This window comes from Dama dama, chromosome 23 (assembly GCF_033118175.1).
Source record: "Dama dama isolate Ldn47 chromosome 23, ASM3311817v1, whole genome shotgun sequence".
NCBI classification, from domain to species: Eukaryota; Metazoa; Chordata; class Mammalia; order Artiodactyla; family Cervidae; genus Dama; species Dama dama.
Genome location: NC_083703.1, coordinates 38,614,547 through 38,638,599, shown reverse-complemented (window position 1 = coordinate 38,638,599; position 24,053 = coordinate 38,614,547). Strand labels below are relative to the sequence as shown.

At 47.7% G+C, this 24,053-nt stretch overlaps 1 long non-coding RNA gene across 1 annotated transcript; it reads left to right on the top strand.

Annotated features, from left to right (window-relative positions):
- The first annotated feature begins 5,634 nt into the window (after window positions 1-5,634).
- LOC133044356 (uncharacterized) lies at window positions 5,635-20,595 on the top strand. The gene is made up of 5 exons (XR_009689923.1): window positions 5,635-6,075; window positions 8,993-9,063; window positions 13,028-13,216; window positions 14,091-14,223; window positions 19,655-20,595. It is a non-coding gene; the product is annotated as an uncharacterized LOC133044356 (long non-coding RNA).
- The last annotated feature ends 3,458 nt before the right edge of the window (window positions 20,596-24,053 follow it).

Genomic DNA, 24,053 nt, shown 5'->3' with positions numbered 1-24,053 from the left:
TGAAGACCTACGAGACCTTCTAGAACTAATATCCAAAAAAGATGTCCTTTTCATTATTGGGGACTGGAATGCAAAAGTAGGAAGTCAAGAGATACCGGAAGTAACAGGCAAATTTGGCCTTGGAGTACAAAATGAAGCAGGGCAAAGGCTAAGAGTTTTGCTAAGAGAACACACTGGTCATAGCAAACACCCTCTTCCAACAATGCAAGAGAAGACTCTACACATGGACATCACCAGATGGTCAATACCGAAATCAGATTGATTTGCAGACGAAGATGGACAAGAGCTATATAATCAGCAAAAACAAGACCGGGAGCTGACTGTAGCTCAGATCATGAACTCCTTATTGCCAAATTCAGACTTAAGTTGAAGAAAGTAGAGAAAACCACTAGACCATTCAGGTATGACCTAAATCAAATGCCTTACGACTAAACAGTGGAAGTGAGAAATAGATTCAAGGGATTGGATCTGATAGACAGAGTGCCTGAAGAACTATGGACAGAGGTTCATGACATTGTATAGGAGGCAGTGATCAAGACCATTCCCAAGAAAAAGAAATGCGAAAAGGCAAAATGGTTTTCTGAGGAGGCCTTACATATAGCTGAGAAAAGAACAGACGTGAAAAGCAAAGAGAAAAGGAAAGATATAAGCATCTGAATGTAGAGTTCCAAAGAATAGCAAGGAGAGATAAGAAAGCCTTCCTCAGCAACTGATGTAAAGAAGTAGAGGAAAACAATAGAATGGGAAAGACTTGAGATCTCTTCAAGAAAATTATACCAAGGGAAAATTTCATACAAAGATGAGCACAATGAAGAACAGAAATGGTATGGACGTAACAGAAGCAGAAGATATTAAGAAAAGGTGGCAAGAATACACAAAAGAACTATACGAAAAAGATCTTCATGACCCAGATAACCATGATGGTGTGATCAACTCACCTAAAGCCAGACATCCCAGAGTGTGAAGTCAAGTGGGCCTTAGGAAACATCACTAAAAACAAAGCTAGTGGAGGTGATGGAATTCCAGTTGAGCTATTTCAAATCCTAAAAGATGATGCTGTTAAAGTGCTGCACTCAACATGCCAGCAAATTTGGAAAACTCAGCAGTGGCCACAGGACTGGAAAAGGTCAGTTTTCATTCCAATCCCAAAGAAGGGCCATGCCAAAGAATGCTCAAACTACCACCCAGTTGCACTCATCTCACATGTTAGCAAAATAATGCTCAAAATTCTCCAAGCCAGGCTTCAACAGTACGTGAACCGTGAACTTCCAGATATTCAAGCTGGTTTTAGAAAAGGCAGAGGAACCAGAGATCAAATTGCCAACATCCCATTGGATCATCGAAAAAGCAAGAGAGCTCCAGAAAAACATCTAACTCTGCTTTATTGACTATGCCAGAGCCTTTGGCTGTGTGGATCATGACAAACTGTGGAAAATTTTTAAAGAGTTGGGAATCCCAGACCACCTTACCTGCCTCCTGGGAAATCTGTATGTAGGTCAAGAAGCAGTAGTTAGAACTGGACATGGAACAACAGACTGGTTCCAAATAGGAAAAGGAGTATGTCAAGGCTGTATATTGTCACCCTGCTTATTTAACTTATATGCAGAGTACATCACGCAAAATGCCAAGCTGGATGAAGCACAAGCTGGAATCAAGATTGCCAGGAGGAATACCAATAACCTCACCCTATGGCAGAAAGCAAAGAAGAACTAAAGAGCCTCTTGATGAAAGTGAAAGAGCAGAGTGAAAAAGTTGGCTTAAAACTCAACATTCAGAAAACTAAGATCATGGCATCTGGTCCCATCACTTCATGGCAAATAGATGGGGAAACAATGGAAACAGTGACATATTTTATTTTTGGGGGCTCCAAAATCACTGCAGATGGTGACTATAGCTATGAAATAAAAAGACGCTTGCTCCTTGGAAGAAAAGCTGTGACTAACCTAGACAGCATGTTAAAAAGCAGAGACATTACTTTGCCAACAAAGGTCCATCTAGTCAAAGCTATGGTTTTTCCAGTAGTTGTGTATGGATGTGAGAGCAGGACTATAAAGAAAGCTGAGTGTTGAAGAATTGATGCTTTTGAACTGTGGTGTTAGAGAAGACTCTTGAGAGTCCCTTGGACAGTAAGGAGATCAAACCAGTCAATCCTAAAGGAAATCAGTCCTGAATATTCATTGGAAGGACTGATGCAGAAGCTGAAACTCCAATACTTCCGCCACCTGATGCGAAGAACTAACTCATTGGAAAAGACCCTGATGCTGGGAAAGATGGAAGGCAGAAGGAGAAGGGGACGACAGAGGATGAGATGGTAGGATGGCATCACCAACTTGATGGACATGAGTTTGAGCAAATTCTGGGAGTTGGGGATGCACAGGGAGGCCTGGCGTGCTGCAGTTCATGGGATCACAAAGAGTTGGACATGACTGAGCGACTGAACTGACTGAACTGAACCAGTTGCAATGGCAACCCACTCCAATATTCTTGCCTGAGAATCCCATGGACAGAGGAGCATGGCAGGCTACGTCCCATGGAGTCGCAAAGAGTCAGACACAACTGAGCGCAGCACAATCAGTTGAGACCTATCTACTCACCTGTAGGTTTTAGGGTTGCCAGATAAAATCCAGGATACCCAGTTAAGTTTGAATTTCAGATAGGCAATGCATGCAACTTTTAATACTTGCCCCATGCAATATTTAATATAAGTATGCCCCCAGTGTTGCATAGGACACACTTCTACACTAAAAAAAATTATTCAGTGTTCATCTGCAATTCAAATTGAACTAGGCATCCAGTTTTTGATTGAACGAGGCTTTTTTATTTGCTGAATCTGGCAACCTTTTCCCTGAATTTGAAACTCTCAGAATTCTGCCCCTCCCTCACCCCAACCAGTCTTTTTTTTTCACCTTCTCGGTGGAGATTCGGCCTCTCCTAGACCCAGGCTCTTTTTAATTTTCTTCCTCCCCTGGTTTTTATTTACTTTAGCAAAATCACACTGGGTATCGATTTCAAAGTCTTTGATGTTATACTGGAGACTCGGGTTGAGGCTGTCTGAGCTTTAGGAAGGTTTCTTCAGGACACTGGGAGGAAATTAAACCTCAGAAAATATGCTTGACATTTTTTCTTTCCTCCTGAAAAGAACGTCTGTGGGTCAGGCTCCGTTCTGGTCACGGGAGCGCAAACAGTGGAGTGAAGGCCAAAACCCCGCTTCTCAAGCCTCCACCGGCTGCGGTCCCGGCCCATGAGTGATTTATCTCCAGCTGCACTGGCGGCTTTCCCAGGGTTTCCATCCTCAGCTGAACTTATTCAGGGAGGCCCCAAGCCTGCAGGCTCCAAGGGATCCGAGAAGTCAGCGAGACTGGGGCTTCCCAAGCTGTATTGTGCACATGGATTCCCTGGGGAGCTTTCTCCAGCCCTAGTGCTGGGGCTCGTGAACCCAGGATCTCTGGATGTGGATGCCTGGATCGTGAGTTTGAAAAAAAACTCCTCTGAGGATTCTAGTGGGAGCCTTGCTGCTCTGGCTGGTGGGAGCTGATGGGTAAATGCCCCAGCTCCCTCCCCCTTGGTTGGGGTAACTCTGAGGCCCTTGCCTCTCTCTGGTGGTCATGTCTGTCCTGGGTGTCCCAGCTGCCCACAGCAGTAACTGGCTTCCTTCACTTCCTAGGTGCTTTTGGTTGCAACCAACAGACCCCAGGTTTGGTCTCTGGTCCTCCTTTCTCTTCTGTTTTCTCATCCGACCTCTTCTGTGCATGAGTGCCTGCTCAGTCATGTCAGACTCTTTGCGACCCCGTGGACTGTAGGCCACCAGGCTCCTCTGTCCATGGGATTTTCCCAGGCGAGAATACTGGAGTGGGTTGCCATTCCCTTCTCCAGGGGATCTTCCTGACCCAGGGATTGAACCCGAGTCTCTTACGTTTCCTGCATTGGCATGTGGGTTCTTTACCACCGAGCCACCGGGGAAGCCATAGAGTCCATTACAACCATCCAGTCTGGCTGCTAACCCTAACCCCTATTCTCACTGACTTCCCTCATTTTCCAAGCCTTCATATCAAGGTTGCATCTGTCTTCTAGAATTTCCATCTTCAAAATAACTGAGTTACTTCTGCCTCACTCCCCAGAGCATTCCCTGGGAAATTTTTTTGTTTGTTTTCTAAATGATTTCCAGGTGGGTTATTTGTACCAGCCACTATGAAACGGGGCTGGGACTTACTGAAATTGGCTTTTACCAGTCAAGTCCCACCCCTGGGCCTAGGGTGGGGTCAGACATACAGTCTGCTTGGCTGCCAGGTGGTGGGGGGTGGACCTGGGGGAGGGGGAGCTTTGGGAGCAACCACAAGGTAAAAGAAGGGTGACCTGCAGAGGAAGGGGTGGGGTGGGAGAGGAGAGTAGAGGGGTTGTGGGAGCCCTGAGCATCCTAAGCTGATTCTCAGAAAAGGCAGTGTCCTTTGACAGTTCTGAGGCTCTCTAACTGTGGTTTCAGCTCCTGGCAAACTTCTTTTTTCCACTGTAGGCGGAGTTGTCTGTTGGCCTCGCTGTGTCTACGGGAGGGGCCTCCAGAACAGATCCTGGGACAAGGGCTCGTGTGCCTGTGGTTTATTAAGGAAGTTCTCCCAGGAGAAACTTCGAAGGGAATGGAGAAAGCAGGTCAGGACAGGGGGAAGGCCACAGTGGAAGCAATTTTAGGCAGAGTCCCGCAGAGGGTGTGTTAGCCTTGGGACACCTGGAGCGTGAGGGATGCTCAGGGTTATCCTGACTAGAGGCAAGAGGGCCAAATGTCCATACTCCTGTTAGTCCTTCACCAAATATGGTGGATGAGCGGGCTGTGGAAGAAGAATGTGAAGTTCCAGTGCTCCAGGCTCACTGTCTCCAGGCAAGGAAACTCTGTGGCAGACGGGCAGCCTTTCAAGGATGAGCCCCAGGGGCACTCTCCAGAGAGGAAAAGCCCTTTTGAGCGGGGAGGAGACAGCGATACATGCTGTTAAAAGGAGACCCAAGGGGTGGGTGGGGCCCCTGGCATTGCCCACTCCAAGCCAGGGTGGCCCGATCAGCCAAGTCCATGCATCAGCTTTCACCCATAAAGCAGGGTCTCCGCCTCTGATCTGTCAGCCCAGCTCTCACATTAATTTTGCTCAGCCCCCAGTGAGCTGGTCTGCCAGTGCCTTAAGGCCTCTGCACTCGTTGTTAGTTGCTCAGTCGTGTCTGACTCTTTGTGACCCCCTGGACTGTAACCCATCAGGCTCCTCTGTCCATGGAGTTCTCCAGGCAAGAATACCAGAGTCCATTCCCTTCTTCCAGGGGATCTTTCCAACCCAGGGATCGAACTTGGGTCTCCTGCATTGCAGGCAAATTCTTTACTGTCTGAGCCACCAGGGAAGCTAGTTGCCAACATTTAAATCTCAGGCAATTTGTGCACAAGAATCCGGGTCTCTAGGTCAGATTTATTATTGGAGGCCCACGCTCCACGTGGCCACAATTGGTGGAGGCCGTGCATCTTCCCGTGCTGATCAATATTAGTGGAGGGTCCTGATGCCACAGCCCCCATTGTTCTCTATCATGTTCCAAACACATGCACTATAATTTTTCTTCATAGGAGAGTCAAGAGGAAAGATGCTGGACTCACATCTATCAAGTGGAGGGAAACACATGGTGGTTAATGTGGACATGAGATGTGTTTCCCTCTGAAGACTGCAGCCCAAGACGCCCATAGGAAGCCTCCATCCTGGTGCCCTCTGGGCCGTGAGTTTGCCCCTCCAGCTATGAGCTCGGCGCTCCCACCAGACGCTTCCTTTTCCATCAGGATCCAGCTGCTCGTCAGCACCTCCCCCACCCCACTTTGTTAGAAGCAGCTGTTTTTCCCCTTCCAGCCCTCCAAGTGCTGATTTCATTTCTTTCCCGACAGAAGTTTGGAGCCAGGAGGGAAATGGTTTGGCAGGAAATCAACAAGCCACAGGAGGAAGACAACAGAGTGGAGAAAGCAGACGCCTCACAGAAAGGCTGGGCCGAGGGGGTCTGAGTAGGCAGACTGAACGGGGCTCCGAAGACCCCCAGAAGTCCCTGCAAGTCCCCGGAGCCTGGGTGGGTTGGTGGCCTCTATGGACTTTACTTGCTCTCCTCTGAGTTGCTCTTAGCAACTTTAGCTGGGGTGGATTCCAGAAAGTTCTTTTTCCCAGCAGTTTTTCTCTCCGGTGTCACTGGAGAGAGGTGAAGGCAAGCTGCGGGGAGGAGGGGGACCACGGGGGCCTGGGGCTGGCAGGGGACGTTTGAACATGTGTGTTGCATGTCGACAGTGCCAGGGGAGGAGACTTGAGGGGTGATGAGAGGTACTGGAGGACCAAAGGCTAGAGAGCTGTGATGTGTGTAGGCCGTCGAGACTCAGCACCCGTGGCCCCTGGGACAGGGGGCCCAGGCCTGGAGGAGCCCAGTCCCCCACTTCCCAAGGTCTCACTTTGTCCCTCCACCCTCACCCCAGCCACAGCTGCTCCGGCTCTTCTCCTCGAAATCACCCTCTCCTCCCAACCCAGCTAAACTAGCGTCTTTTGAGTTCTGGAAAAATTCCTCTCCCCTTAACTATGCCATAAAAGGGCTGAAAGTTTCCAAAAGGAACACTTAACTGAGACATAGAGGGGAAAACTTGGGCGCAGAGAAATGGCTGATGTTACAGAGTGCAGACCCAAGTCTAGGTCAACCGCATGTCTGGTGGGGGTCGCCTGGTGGTGCAGGAGCCAGCTGTTCTTGGAATTCCTTGACTCAGTCCAGCCTGTGTGGTGGCCGCAAACACAGGCTGACTTCTGGGCGGAAATGTGGCTAATGGAGTTGGGGGGCTGCTTCCAGCCTTGTGGGACTTTTGAGTTGCTCAGAGGCTGCTGGGCCCAGGTCTTTGTCTGGGAAGGGACTCTTCGCACCTCCACCCTACCCTGGGCCGAGCCAGGCCCCTCTCAGCGGCCCTCCCCCACCCAGCCACCTCCTTGAGTCTTGTCCTGGCCCTGTCTCCTTCTTCATTCTTCTCCTGGAAGTGACTGGCTCCTGGCTTAGAAGAGCCCACCACCCCTTTCCCCACACCATCAATCTCTCTCTGCCTGGCCAGTTTGTCAGAAGTGGGTTTGGGGCTGGCTCCAGCGTAGAGCAGCGGGGTGCACTGGGCCCTCCAATGGGTCTCTCCATTTCTTTTTTTTTTTTTTTTCAGGATTGAAAAACATTTATTGAATCAAAATCAAATACTTTTTTATTATCTACAAGCCAACACTGAACTTACTTTATTCAAGAATGAACACAATGTACAAAAAAAGTATGCTTATATTATAAAAATATGTCAATTTTATCTCCTGGGTGCTGAGCAGAAGTCATTTTAAACAAAATCAAGGCAAACTTGCTTTCTATAATAGAACTGCGATAATTTAATAACAAAAGTGAAAGCTAATATATACTCACAAAGTATCTTTAAAGGCCCACTGATAATGCTGCATCGGAAATGCTGAACCCAATCAGCATAGTTCACATTTCCACTCTATGCTCATTGGCACCACTTCACGCCTACATCACAGGAAAGCACCTCTTTTAAGAATGCATGTCATTAGTTAACAGTTGTTAGCACATGTTTCAGCAAAATATTAACAGTCAATTCTATTTAGTTAGCTTCAATTTTCAAATGAGACACACTGTTATCGGGAGCAAATGACATCCCAAGGTTTAAAAACCCACTTATCAACGGGGGAAGTGGACTCCCTAAAAAACCTGTGTCCAAGGTTAGTATCTTAAAATTATTGGTAATTTTCTTATTTCTTGAGTCATTATTGGCACCTTCCTTGGCATGTGTTCCTGCACACAGTGTGGCTACTTGTGCCTGTCAGAGGCAGCTGCAGAACAATTAGAGGCTAAAGAGAGCAGCCTTTGGCTTACCATGGAGACACGCTCCAGTGCTCACTGGAGAATTTGGTCCTTGGAGAATCAGGAAAGCGAGCGATTGAGAAAAGGAATAAAGTCAAATCATGATGTAGGGAAAAGGGACCAGGGCTCCCTGTACTGTTCTAGGAGTTACACAATTATAAACTCTGTACTAAAGTCACAATAGAAGTAGACTAGCATTATCACTGACACCACCAAACAAGCCATCTTCTTTAAAGAGCGTGCACACCGCAGCGTCCCCGTCAGGACCCTGCCTGCCGAGCAGAACGACAGTGGTCAAGCAAAATCCAGAACGGAGTATCAACACAATGACATCAAATGAATTCAAGTTTAGAAGTTATTAAATTGCAAAATGCCTACTCTGATTGCTAAGCATAAATGTTTTTTGTTGACAGATTCTCTGAGATTGACACCTATGAAGATCAAAACTGCAGAACTAAAGGACTGAATAATCTAGTGCCTGTGGTATAGGGTAACTTAAAAGAACTGGGGGAAGAAATCCTGCCATGTTTTGCCTCTATAAACCCAGTATTTATTCACTTACCTATTTAATAAGAACTTGTGATTAAGGTGAAGAGAGCAGATCTAGATCTCTCTCTATGCAGTTACCTAATTCCTTACTGTTTTCTTCCAGTCTAAATTAGACATAGGATTTTAAATTTCAAATGGAAACCAAACCACTACCAGGCTTAGCGCTATACCCTTATGTGGAAGGAGGAGCATTTATAGAAACACAATTTGTGAAGAATGCTTTGAAGCCCAAGGATTCTTGGCAATACCTTAAATCACCATGCAGGTTGTTATCACAGGCAACACCACAGCCAAATCAACCACTGCTCCTGGCAACTTCCACTGTCCCGAAATGTGAACATGGAGGGGTCTCTCCATTTCTAAGCCTACATCACCTGTGGGGTCCCCTAGGAGTCTGGTTTCTGTCTTGAGGGATTGAACTTGTCCATGAGGAAGACGTGGCTGATCTACCCAAGTGTAATATGTGTTAATTTTCAAAACAGGTAAAACATCTACATGTTAGTATAATCACACATGAAGCATAAGTGGCTTCACCCCTCTATCCCTTCTTCTTCTGTAGAGAGAACCACTACCTGTGCGTCTTCAAGAGGTCGTCCCTGCAAGCATATATATGTGTATATTTTGTGGAAGGTATGTATAAATGTATAATATAGATTATATACATTTGTATGTACATATAAATATATTATTTGCAGGGCACACATGCACACACACACAGTCAGCCCTTCCTATCTGCAGGTTCCACACTATGGGTTCAATAAATTGTGGATCAAAAATATTCCCCCAAAGGAGGAAAGAGAGGGTAGAATATACGGAGAGTATAACATGGAAACATATATTACCATATGTAAAATAGATAGCCAGTGGAAATTTGTTGTGTGACTCAGGGAACTCAAATGGGGGTTCTGTAACAACCTAGAGGGGTGGGATGGGGAGGGAGGTGGGAGGGAGGAAAAGGGAGGGGACATAGGTGTACCTATGGCTGATTCATGTTGATGTTTGGCAGAAACCAACACAATACTGTAAAGCAATCATCCTTCAATTAAAAGGGGTTCCCTGATAGCTCAGTTGGTAAAGAATTGGCCTGCAATGCAGGAGATCTCAGTTTGATTCCTAAGTTGGGAAGATCCGCTGGAGAAGGGATAGTCTACCCACTCCAGTATTCTTGGGCTTCCCCGGTGACTCAGGTGGTAAAGAATCTGCCTGCAATGCGGGAGACCTGGGTTGGATCCCTGGGTTGGGAAGATCCCCTGGAGAAGGGAACAGCTACTCACTCCAGTATTCTGGTCTGGAGAATTCCATGAACTGTATAGTCCATGGGGTTCCAAAGAACTAGACACGACTGAGGGACTTTCACTTTCATTTTTCAATTAAAAATAAATAAATTAAAAAAATTTCTCCCCCAAATTCCAGAAAGTTCCAAAAAGCAAAACCTGGATTTGCAGTGTGGGCCAGCATTGTATTAGGTATTGTAGGTAATCTAGAGATGGTTTAAAGTTTATGGGAGGATGGAGGTCTATCATATGCAAACATTACACCATTTTATATGAGGAACTTGAGCATCTGAGGATTTTGGGGTGTGGCTGGAGGTGGGGGTGGGGGCCTGAACCTAATCCCACTGTGGGAGGGGCAACTGTATATAAATTCATTTAATATATTTTGGAGATAGTTTTGTATGGGCACAGAAAGTGCTTCTTCATTTTAAAAAGTGGCTGCTAGTATCCCTTGTAGGGTTGTATATTTGTTTAACCAATTCTTTATTTCCAGGCCTTTGGGTTGCTCCCAATCTTGCTATCTCTCTAAGCCACAGTGAGCATCTTTATCTTTGTAACTAGACTGCTTGGCGCAAGTACCTGTATGTCTGCAGGATAAATCCTGGCAGTGGTGTTCTTGGCCAAAAGATATGTGCATTTTTAGTTTTGATAAATATTGTCAAAATGCCCTCTAGGGCAACTGTACTGATTTCTTAAGTCCCATCAACAATATTTGAGAGCGTCTGTTTCTCTACACCCTCACCAACACAGAGGGCCATAAAACTTTTTGATATTTGCCAGCCCAGGAGCTAAAAGTAATTGGTATATAGTAGTCATTATAATTCTTTCTTCTTTATACCAGTGAGGTTAAAGCATCTTCTCATTATGTTCAAAGACCCTTTATTCCCATTTCTATAAGTTCTTTTCTAACCTTTCCCATCTTTTTTTTTTTTTTGGCTGTACCACCTAGCATGTAGGATCTTAGTTCCTGGACCAGATATTGAACCCATGCCCCCTGCAGTGGAAATGTGGAGTCTTAAACATTGGACCACCAGGGCATTCCCCATCTTGGTTTTTTTTTTTTTTTTTTAATTAGATTGTTGGCCTTGTTCTGGACTTCCCTGGTGGTTCAGATGGTAAAGAATCCGCCTGCAATGTGGGAGACCTGGGTTCGATCCCTGGGTTGGGAAGATCCCCTGGAGAAGGGAACGGCTACTCACTCCAGTATTCTTGCCTGGAGAATCCCATGGACAGGGGAACCTGCTGGGCTACAGTCCATGGGGTCAGAAAGAGTTGGACATGACCGACTTTCACTTCACTTCAGTTGGCTATTTTCTTATTGATATCTAGAAGTGCTTTATATATTAAGGAAATAGGCCTTTGCCAACCCCCAAGTTGTAAATCTCTTTGTATTTTGTTTATATTTGGACTTTTATTTGACACTTGAATTTAAAATTTTAATATAATTAAATTTATTACTTAAAAAAAAATGCCTTCCAGATTTTGTTTTGCTGAGAAAAATCTTTCCCACTCTGAGATTATTTTAAAAACTTATTCCATTTTTCCTAATGCTTATATGGTTTGTTTTAATGTTTAAATTTCTGACCCATCTGGAATTTATTTATTTATGTACTTATTTATTTATTGAAGTGTAGTTGATGAACAATATTATGCTAGTGTCAGATGTACTACATAGTGATTTGACAATCAAATGCATTATGAAATGATCATAGCAATAATTCTAGTAACCATCTGTCACCATACATAAAAATTAGTATTTATTACTGTATTCTGTTAGCTGTAAACCACATCCCTGTGAATTATTTATTTTGTAATTGGAAGTTTGTGCTCTTCATCTCCTTCAGCTATTTTACTCAACCCCTGACCTGTTGGTGACTACCTGTTTCTTCTTTGTATTTATGAGTCTGTTTTTGTTTTGTTTGTTAGATTCCACATATAATGGAAATACTGTGTGCAGTATTTGTCCCTCTCTATCTGACTTATTTCACTTACCATAAAACACTCTAGATTTATCTGTGTTGTTGTAAATGGCAAAATTAAATTCTCTTTAATGACTAATATTCTGTGTGTGTGTGTGTGTGTGTGTGTGTGTATAAAACCTAAACTGTATCCATATATAAAAACTAATCAGTACCCATTCATATACTGGTAGGCACTTAGGTTACTTCCATATCTTGCTATTGCAAATAATGCTGCAATGAACATAGGGGTGCATATAACAGATATTTCAAATTAATATTTTGTTTTCTTCAAGACAATACCCAGGAGTAGTATTGCTGGCTCATATGGAAATTCTATTTTTCATTTTTTTGAGGAACCTCCGTATGTTTTCCATAGGGGCTTCCTCTTTCCATTCCCAGCAACAGAGTGTGAGTATTCCCTTTCCTGCACATTGTCACCAGCGTTTGTTATCTGTGGTCTTTTTGATGGTGGCCATTCTGACAGGTGTGAGCTGACATCTCATTGTGGTTTTGATTTGCATCTCTCTGATGAGTAGCATTGCCGAGCATCTTTTCTTGTGTCTATTTTGGGCTGAGGAGTAAGGTGGGGATCCTGCTTTATTTTTCCCAGGTGGCCACCCAGTTGTCCCAGTGAATCAGCTTCTTCTGAAGGCTCCCTCTTTTCTCCATGGATATAAACTATGAAACTGCTTTCTTTGGCACGTATTTAGTGGGGAGCTGGTGGGGAGGTGGGTGACAGGTCCTGCCTTAGTCTCAGCCCCGTTTTCTTGAATGGTTCAGTTCAGAATCCAAACTTGCAAATTCCACTGGGGGAAGCAGAAGCCCTGCAGTTCATGAGCATCTCTTTTCTCCTTGGGGGGCGGCTCCTTGGTCCCACCTTCCCCACTTTCCCCACCGGGGCCAGAAAGCACACCTTCCACTTGCCCCTGCACAGTGATGGAGGAAACCCAGGTCTGGTCCCCGTGGAGCATGTCCAGATCTGGTCTGTGCTCATCTACACCTGGGGGCTTCAGAGGCTTCCCCTCTCTTTATCTTCAGAGCACACCTCTTGGTGGCTCCTCACCCGCCCGGTTTAGGGATGCAGGTGATGAGGCTTGGAGAGACTGCGCCAACTCAGGATTGGATCCTGAATCTGAATACCCAGGGTCAAACTCAAGATCTTGTCCTCAGCACCCCCAGTTTTCCACACCTCTTTGCATCTGAGGATTCCCCTCTTCAGGCACTAGTGGCCCAGCCAGGACCCCTCTCCCTGGGTGCCCCCTGGTACTATCAACACCCTCCTCTGCAGACGTCTATCAGGGCCAACTCACTGCTGGGCGACCATGAATGGTAATGAGTTTCCTTTCTTATTATCTCCAGTTTTACCGGAAATGCAGCGTGGTGGCCAGTCCACACTCTGAATTCATGGTGAACCGACCGGCACCTGCGTGTGGAAGGATGGACATCACTGGTCCAATGGACCCAAGTCACTGCCATCAACCTGGCCCCTCTCGCTGCTCTGGTGCTGGGAGCTCCCACAATCACACTCGCGCTTTAAAGGCCACCTGGGTAATTTTCTTGTTCTAAATCTGAGCTTATTCAAAGAAAAATGACTTTGGCTTGGTATGTGAAAAAGGTCAGGTCATCGCACTGTTGGAAACATCTACATGCTTGCAAAGAACGGAGAATTTTCTGACCGTGTGGCTCCCTCAGCGCCTTTACCGTGATTTGTTTCTCCCTTTGTGTGGAGTCAGGGTGAGTGTTTTTAAAAAGGCATCTGGAAGCCTGAGCGTCATGTCACCCGCAGGAGGGGTCAGCTCAGCTGGCCACTGCCGCTCAGGGGAGCAATGTGTTTTTGACTAAAATATGAAAAGTTTCAACATTCATTCTAGAATCTGTTAACACTTATTATTTTTTCCTTTCATAAGCAATTGTTTAAAAAGAATTTTTATTTTGCGTTCATCTTAATTTTACCCTGACTTTTCATTTGAAAAAATTTTCAGCCACAGAAAACTGCGAGAATAATAACTGTCAAATTCATTACCAGTTAACATTTTGCCACATTTACTCTATCTCACTATAGAAACACAGACATTGGTCCAAAAAAAATCAGTAATATTTCCTTCATTCTTTTCTTCTTGGTTCTTTTTTTCCCCCTGGATTATTTGAAAGTTGTACATTTTGTGCAGGTAAGTCTGCACATCTATTCTAAGACATGATCATTCTCCTTCATAAAAACAAAACCCTCATCACACCAGTGAATCTTACACAGAGGCACATCTGGTCTCTCTCTGGGGTCAATATTCAGATTTTGCCAGTTTTCCTAATCCTGGCCTTTCCCTCTTGATCCAGGGTCCATATAAGGCCCACCACCTCCCCCCACTGTTGGGTCTTCTCTACCGCCTCTCATCTGAACCTTCTCCTACCCATCTTGTCTTTTCAGACGCTGGTATTTTGAAGCGTTCAGGTTGTTCGTTTGGCAGTTATGCGTGCATGCTTAGTTGCTCAGTCGTGTCTGACTCTGCGAGCCCATGAACTGTAGCCTTCCAGGCTCCTCTGTCCATAGGATTTCCCAGGTAAGAATACAGGAGTAGGTTGCCATTTTATTTTCCAAGGGATCTTCCTGATCTAGAGATTGAACCCACATCTCCTGCGTTGCAGGCGGATTTTTTACCTGCTGAGCCATCCAGGAAACCCATTTGTTTTGCAGAATTCTCTTCAATTTGGGTTTGACTGATTCCTCTTTATGAAGAAACTCGAGTGAACTACTGTCTACTTTGCCAGGATCAATCTTAAGTTTTATTCTGCTTTTGAAGAGCTGCTCACATGAAATAAAACCCAGAAGATACAGAAGAATTCATACTCAAGGGTCTCTCCCCTTTTCTGTCCCTTCCTAGAGGCAATGTGTGCTCCAGATTTCTGTGTCTCCTTCAGAGACAACAGCCCACATACTGGTCTAATGATGGATCCACACGTCCACCTGGGGAGTTCAGTGGGTGTGACTGTCTTGTCTGTTACTCTCTTGCCTAGAAGCCTTGAAAGACTGTCAGAAGGCCCACTAAGATGCTTATCTGGCCACTGGTCCTTCCCTTCCCTTCTCACCCCGTCACAATGGTCTCCCTCCCGAGTGAGACAGGCTGGGACCTGGGACCCTCGACCTGAGTCCTTGCAGATTGCACCTGGACAGACATTCAGGAAACACTTGTGCAGAATGCTTTGCCGGCACACACACATAGTGTACACACACACACATGCCACACATGCACACACCCACCATACACACACACACACACACACATACCACACACCATACGTGCACACACAGCACACACACACACGCATACACCACATCATATGCACACACACACATACCTCCCACACCACATACCATATACACACATACACCATACACACACATACCATACATACACACACACACACACACACACACACACCACACACTATATGCACACACACACACCATACACACACACACCATACACACACATCACACACCATACACACACACAGCATACATACACATACCATACACACATACACCACACACATGCACACCACACACCATACACTCACATATACCATACACACACACACCATACACACACACACCATACATACACATACCATACACACATACACCACACACATGCACACCACACACCATACACTCACATACACCATACACACACATACCATACACACACACAGCATACATACACATACCATACACACATACACCACACACATGCACACCACACACCATACATTCACATACACCATACACACACATACCATACACACACACACCACACACCATATGCACACACATACCATACACACATACACCACACACCATATGCACACACACCATACACACACACCACACACCATACACTCACATACACCATACATACACATACCATACACACACACACCACACACCATACATACACATACCACACACACACACACCACACACCATACACACACACACACACTACACACACATACCATACACACCACACACCATATGCACACACACACCATACACACATATACCATACACACCACACACCATATACACACACACTACACACACACCACACACATACCATGCACACATACACCACACACACACACCCACACTACACACACATACCATACACACCACACACCATATGCACACACACACCACACACACACATACACACACACCACACACCATATGCACAGACACACCACACACACACATACCATACACACACACCACACACCATACACACACACACCACACACACACCATACACATACCATACACACACACCACACAGCATACACACACACACACACACCACACATACCATGCACACATGCACACATGCACCACGCACACACACCATGCACCATATGCACACACACCACACACACAAACACACACACACACACACACGCACACACATACACACACAGCAACAGAGGCTTCTGGTTAACAGCTCTCCTGAGCTCCCAGCCAGAACCACCTGGCCAATCCACAGAATGGTGAGAAAGAATGCATTACTGTTTTGAGTCAGCATTTTTGGGGTTTTGTGACACAGAATTAGGTGGCAGAAGCAGGGCTGTTTCTGCTCCGCAGGTGGGAGTGAGCCAGCCTGCTGGAGGGATGCAGGGTTTGCCTGCCTCGGGGACCTGCAGGGGTAGAGACAAGGGCAGACACAAAGCAAGGCTTTTAAAATAAAAGTTACTTTTGTTTATCAAAGTAATATACACTACATACACACACACATATGTGGCAACAACTCAGACGTATCAGAAAATATTAACAGGAAAACAGCTGCACCTCACCTGCTGAGCTTTCCTACCTGTCCGAGAGACAACATCTTTTGGAAGTTAGTTCCAGTTTATGTTTTTCTCTCCAAACTCCAGATCTCAAACTTGTACCTCCATTCTTTAGTCCCCATCGTTAGACAGTAGGTACTCAGCTTCCCTGGTGGCTCAGAGGTTAAAGCCTCTGCCTGCAATGCGGGAGACCTGGGTTCGACCCCTGGGTCGGGAAGATCCCCTGGAGGAGGAAATGGCAACCCACTCCACTATTCTTGCCTGGAGTATCCCATGGACGGAAGAGCCTGGTGGGCTACAGTCCACGGGGTTGCAAAGAGTCGGACAGGACTGAGCGACTTCACTTTCACTTTCACTCAGCCCGCAGCCCTCTGCTCAGATGAGCATTTAGACCCTTGCTCCCAGTGTGTGAACTTTCTGAGACTGTCCCTGGTTTCTGCAGGAGAACATCCTATTCCAACAACAGTTGCTGATGTAACTCTTGATTCCTGGCTTTGTAGGATAAGGGTACTGGCACTTCCTCCCTTTCTTCTGCTTTTCTGCTCCCTTCCAGAGCCCATATCTGAGGGTCCACTTGGACCACTCCACAGCACTCACTGCACTGTGTAACTGATGCTATAGTGCCTTCCTGCGGCAGCATCCATGAAATTCTCAAAATCAGGTGCAAAGTTGTGTGTGGGTTTAGGTTCCATTTCCCTGGGAGAGTTTAGAACTCCCATCAGATTCTCAAAGGAATGAGATCCAAAGGTGGAATATTGGGCCCTGAAGTGAAAGTAAAAGTGTTAGTCACTCAGTCCTATCCAACTCTTTGCAACCCACAGACTGTAGCCCACCAGGCTCCTCTACACATGGGATTCTCCAGGCAAGAATACTGGAGTGGGTTGCCATTTCCTGTTTTCCACCTGTCCCCAGACCCACCCTCACCTTCTCCATCCCTTGTGCCCTGAGCCCTGGGGGCGGGGGGGGGTGGTGGTGACTCAGTGCAGGTGGGGAGAATGGAGGGGGCATGGGTCTCCCTCTGCAAGGCCCTCTCAGGCTGGCTGCGTCTCCGCAAAGGACCCTGCTCCACATGACCACTCTCTCTGGGGGCTTCCCTTGTAGGGGTAACCACAGCCTGGTTGCTCCCAGCCCCAGCTCACTGCCTTGTCCCTTGTGGTCTCACCACACTCTACCCACACTTCTGTCAGTCGTTCCTTTGAGAACCCACTTCGACTTTGCCTGCTCTGACTCTGGCATTTGATTCCTGCTGGGACTTTAGAGTTCAGTTTCCTGGGGCACAAACCCTGAGTCTTCGGTCGTGTGCTGTTGGCAAAGGGAGAAGTTGAATTGCCGTGCTGTCTCCCCAAGGGTCTGGCTGACCCTGTGGGAGAGCTGAAGCTGAGAGGCCTTTATTGTTACCCCAAATCCAGACAAGGGGCCAGCAGCCTTTACCTGGACCCCCAAATGACCAACCATCAGATTCCGGGAGGGGAGTGCCAAAGTAGATGCCTTCAGGTATGGGCAGTTCCTGGGAAGGGCCTCCTGGGCACGAGAGCCTTGGGGTCCAAGGAGGATGGGGGAGTATACAGCAGAGCCCTCTGCACTCCTGACCTTGGTCTTGCCTTCTAGACTGGGGCTTCTTTTCCCCCATGCCCCAGTTCCTAGCAGTGTCTGACATATAGCAGGTGCTCAGCAAATCCTTGTTGAATGAGAGTTGGGTAACAAGCTTCTTTGTTATTTTAAAATTCATAACCACAGGACTCCTGTGTACCACTGTTGTTTTTCTTTTTAACTCTTTGTTTTGAAATGCTTCCATAGGAAACTCATTAAAATAAGGCCACCAAAAAGTTATCAGATTTCCTATTTGTTAGCATTTGGCACTGTTCTCTCCATATATATATATAAACCATAAGTATAGTATGTGTGTGTTAGTCACTCAGTCGTGTCTGACTCTTTATAACCCGATGGACAGTGGCCTGCCAGGATCCTCTGTGCAAGGGGTTTTTCAAACAAAAACACTGGAGTGGGTTGCCATTTACTTCTCTAGGGGATCATCCCGACTCAGGGACTGAACCTGGGTCTCGTGCATTGCAGGCAGATTCTTTACCATATGAGCCACCAGGGAAGTCCATATATAGTATATATGTATCATATACATGCATGCATGTATACACTTGGGCTATTTTTAATTTCTGAAACATTTGAAAAAGCTGGAGAGTCCTGGGTTTTGCCGGTCAACACTTCAGTGTGTCTCCCAAACACAGGGGCATCTTCTTACACACCCTCTATACAGTTCATCAGATTCATGAGATGGGACATGGACTCAAAACGATGATCTACTGTGTGATCCATGCACACACTCCAGCTGTGTCCATAATGTCCTTTATAGATACCCTCCCCCCCATCCCTCATTAGCGATCCACCCCCGGATCATACCACCTTCAGCCGTCATGTCTCTCTAGAGTCCTGTGTCCTTTGTGACGCTTTGGAGGACCACAGACCGACTGTGTTGCAGAAGCATCCTTCTGTTTGGATCTGTTTCCCCAGGATAGGATATGATCTTGTCTCTCACTCCTCTGCCCCAGATCCAGCAGGTTCAAAGTTCACGGCATCTCTCATCCCAGGGGGAGGAGCCCCTGCTCCCGGTTTCTGCCCTAAGTCAAAGTCCAAGGCTTAAATGTCCCACTGGAGGTCACATACTTCCTGAGTGATCGAGATGAGGTGTCTTCAGCTGCAGCCCAGGATCTTCCCCATCATCTGGTAGAATGAGTGATGAGTGACTGTGACACACACATTTTCCCCTCAGCCTTGGCTGGCCTTCCTCCCCCCAGCCTCGGTGTGTTCATGGGATGATGGGCAGGAGATATTTAGAAGAGGCGAGAGGCTAAATCGATTTTCCAGAGAAAGCACTTAGAGCTGCTCTCAGAGGAAAGCCTCCTGGAGGAGGGAGCTTAGAGTGGAGTGCAGGGTGGAGAGGAGGGGGCAAGGGAGGGAGGCAGAGAGAGCAGATGGAGCCTGCGGTGGGTGGGGGATGGAGAGGAGAGCTCGCTGTGCTGTGTGACTTTGGAGAGAGGTGGGGAAGGGTTGTTTGGAGAGATGGTGGTGGGGGCTGTGGGTTTGGAATATTCCCTCACCCCTGCCCCCCTTCTTCTTCTGTGTTTGCTCTTCTAGTCACTTTTGATGCTTTTGAACTTTGGGTCTGAAGAAGACTCTTGAGAGTCCCTTGGATAGCAAGGAGATCAAACCAGTCAATCCTAAAGGAAATCAGCCTTGAATATTCATTGGAAGGACTGAAGCTGAAGCTGAAGCTCCAATACTTTGGCCACCTGATGTGAAGAGCTGACTCATTGGGAAAGACCCTGATGCTGGGAAAGATTGAGGGCAGGAGGAGGAGGGGGAGACAGAGGATGAGATGGTTGGATGGCATCATGGACTCAGTGGATATGAGTCTGAGCAAGCTCTGGAAGATATTTTGGGAATGCCAGGGGAGCCTGGCATTCTGTAGTCCATAGGGTTGCAGAGTCAGACATGACTTAGTGACTGAACAACAAGAAGACACTTTAGAAAACTCTTTCAAGGCTTTAGGAGAGGCCCATGTTTCATGTGAGCTCAACTCTGTTCATCTGGTCCCGAGGTGGCTGGGCTCTATTCTGGTTACACATTCACGGATGGAGGTGTCTCCAGCTGGGTCGCTGTAAGGGCTGCCTCTGTGCGGTGAACACAGGTGCAATGTGCTGTCCCGAGGGTCCCCAAGGCTTCTTCAGACCAGCATCGTCAGAATGTTGAGTTGCAGATGACCACAGAAAGGCTTCTCTGCTCCTTCTGCTATTGCACAGGTGCAAGTTTCCTGCCCCTGGACAGGCTGGACATCCCAAGGCAGAGTCCTGGGCAGGGGAGAGAACTTGCCCTCCCACATCTTGCCTGATGGAGCCCTTCCCCTCTTTGGGCCTCAGCTACTCCATCTGTAAAATGGAGCTATAAATATCGACTTCCAGACAGGATGTGTATGAGGATTAAAGGGGATGATATGTCATAGTGTAAGGGGCACATGGGTCTTTGACGACTCCTCACACCCACCCTCATTTAGGACAACAGCAGGGTGCATGGAGCATGACAGGGCTGAAGGGTCCCCCCTACCCCCTAACTTGACCAGGACTGCTGGGCATCTCCTACGCAAATCACATGCTCAGCTTTCCCTGTCCTGTCTTCCCTTTGTTACCATGGAGATAGGTGACCAAGAGGAACTTGAGGCTTGGAGGGTCCTCGAAGGATGCTGGGCCTTGTGCAGGGAGGCCTTGGAGAAGCCCCCTGCCCTGCAAGTTCTCCCCTACAGGGGCCACTGGAGACCCCTCATTCTTTGTCTGGAAGATACAAGTGTTTTCAGGACACGGCCATTAGCATTTCTCATCTCTCTAGGAGAACAGTTCCTTAAAGGAAACTAACAGCAAATCCTCAGGTGTAGCCTCAGAGCAGAGTTTAACACGACCCTTTGTGTCTGTCTGTCCTTCGGGTGAGCTCCTGGCTGGGCAGCTGGGGCTGCTCCTCGACCCCCCAACCCCACCTCCCATCCAGGCTCCCCCTGCATCTGGGCCACCTCCACCTGCTCCTGCTTCATCCTCTGGACCATGTCAGCCCCTGCACAGAAGCCTCCGTGGCTCCCCATTGCCATGTAAGTTAAGTCCTCAGCTCCGCAAGTGCTTTTCCAATCAGATCTTCCAGCATCTTTCTCTGGGTACCCCACCTCTGGCTGGGGTGGGTCTTCCATGTGCCTGGGGCTCTCCCAGCCCTGGGCCTTTGCCCAAGCTGCCCCTCTTGCCTTCGAAATCTTCACACATCTCTTCCCACCCCATCAAAGCTTACCCCAAATGCCATCACCTTCAGGAGGTACCACCCCTCATTCCACCCCCTACACGATCTCTCCTGCCACTCGTTATTGGCACTGACTTCACTGGTCTCGTCTGCATCCTGAAACCATCAGCGGAGGCCACAGCCAGGTCGCGCCAGCTCGGGTTCAGTAAAGTCACGTGGATAGTTTGAAATCCACCATGGGGGGAGGATTCACGCCAGGAAAAATCAGCAAACACGACAAATCTGTCCAGCAGTATTTACTCACTTTCCACATTTTAGATGCTGTGCTGGAGGTTTTACTTGCTTTATCCCAGTCAACCTTCACATCACCTCTGCGGGACAAGTTATCAAGGAGGCAGCTGAGAGTAGAAAGGTTGAGAAAATATCCTGAGGTCACACCAGTAGTGGTGAGACCTCAGCAAGTGGCGGGGGGTGGGGGGGACCCTGTGCTTTAGAGCAGATACCCAACTTTCTTTTGGCATCAGGGCCCGGTTTTGTGGAAGACAGTTTTTCCACACCCTGGGCAGGAGTCATGGTTTTGGGATGATTCAAGCACATTACATTTATTGTGCACTTCATTTCTACTCTAATGTTGCCACCGATTTGACAGGAGGTATCGGTCTGTGACCTGGAGTCTGGGGACACCTGCTTTAGAAGGTTCTGCTCTCCCCTTGGGGTAAGGAGGCCAGGTGCTGGGGGACACGCCTACCTAGAGCCTGTGAGACCACCTGGACCAAGCCTGATGTACCTGGTTCCCTGAATCTCCTGCCCCGATGGCCGGAGGCCTCCTCCCGGGGACTGTGTGGGTCTCCTCCCTGACCTCAAACCCAACCCCAAAGGAAACTCCCATAGCTCAGTAGATAAAGAAACTGTCTGCAGTGAGGGAGAGCCAGGTTCGACCCCTGGGTCGGGAAGATCCCCCAGAGAAGGAAATGGCAACCCGCTCCAGTATCCTTACCTGGAAAATCCCATGGACAGAGGAGCCTGGAGGGCTGCAGTCCATGGGGTTGCAAAGAGTTGGGCACAACTGAGTGACTAACACTCTCTTTCTTGTTTTTTTTTTAAATTTATTTTTATTTTTCCCCCCATTTATTTTTATTAGTTGGAGGCTAATTACTTTACAATATTGTAGTGTTTTTTTACCATACATTAACATGAATCAGCCATGGATTTACATGTGTTCCCCTTCCCGATCCCCCCTCCCGCCTCCCTCTCCATCCCATCCCGCTGGGTCTTCCCAGTGCACCATCCTTGAGCACTTGTCTCATACATCCAACCTGGGCTGGTGATCTGTTTCACCCTTGATAATGTACTTAACACTCTCTTTCAAAGGAAACCCAGGACTGGAGCGGGTGGAGGAGTGGCCAAGAGGCAGCTCTTTGTAGAAGCCCTTTAGTCGTGGGGCTGGGAGGTCGTGTGCATGTGTAGGAGGCTTTTGTGGTAACAGGTGGAGCGGTTGGGGGCAGGCCAGGGGTCAGGCCTTCACCTGGTCCACACTCCCCCATGGCCACGTCCTGGAGTGGGTCTCCATGGAGCCCGAGAATTCTCAGCTCAAACCTAGCCTCCCAGGTCTTTTGAAAGAATACAGTCAAGGTGGGGACATGAGTATATTTTACTTACCTGGAGTATATTTTACTCATTAGCTTGATTTATCACACTTAGATATTCAGACACGTGGTATGGGCTTCTGTTTGGCCCCATGGCTCAGGCCGGTGAGTCCAAGGAGAAGACGGGCCAGCACAGTTCACGTGGCTGAGCCAGGGCGAGGACCCAGGGCTGGCTGAAGCCAGGATGGCCACACAGCATCGCTCCGAGCTAACGACCCAGAGAAGAGTGCAGATGGGGGCAGATGCGCTAAGAGAGGAGCAGAATGGTCAGGCTTTTAGGAGTGCAGGTAATAGCCGGGGACCATCTCAACTCATTACCAGCTTGGACTAAATGCAGGCAGTGCAGAGCCGGGCAAACTGTGAGGATGCTGGATTTAGGGACTCCAGTTGCTTGAGGACCAGGTTGGGGGAATGTTCTCGGGGGAGATGGGGAAGAAGTCTTTTCAGGGCCCTGCCCTGACCCCCTCAACCAGAGCTAACAATGAGGCTGAGACTAGTGGACAGCCAGCCCTGTCTGTAGGTGCAGCCCTGGCCTCCTCCAGCAGGGAGCCCCTCCCCTTGCTGCCAGCTACAGCTTCAACTCCACACTTAGGGGGTCTGTTTGGCCCAGTGCCTACTGACAAGGAACCCAGACATCCAGGCTGGGACACAGGTCAGAGGGATGGGCAGGGCTGCATGCTTGTTAGGAGGCCTGTATCTCTTGGCCAAAGGAAAAATTCAAGACATCTTTGGTCATGATTTAAAGAAAGAATCAAAGGAAGAGAGGAGCTCCGAACATGGGAAATTCTTACCTGAAGTCAGTGTTGGGGCTGGGGCAGGGAGGATGACTTTGGAGCCCCAGCCAGTCCCAGCCTTCTGGGGGACATGTGGCAGTGAGGCTGTCCTCTCTGTGGCCAGAGGTGGGCTCCAGGAGGACATTCTGAGTGCGTGAGGTAAAGCATGTGGAGCCGGGTGTGGACAGGGTCACTGGAGCACCACCCTGCGAGGGTCATCCTGGGAGGAACCTCTGTCTTTTCTGTCATGGCCTCCTCCTCAGAGTGTGTGTGTGTGTGGGTGCAATCCTGAGACATTTCCAGTGAATTCTTGATTTTCTGGTCACTGTGACGTGGGGGCTA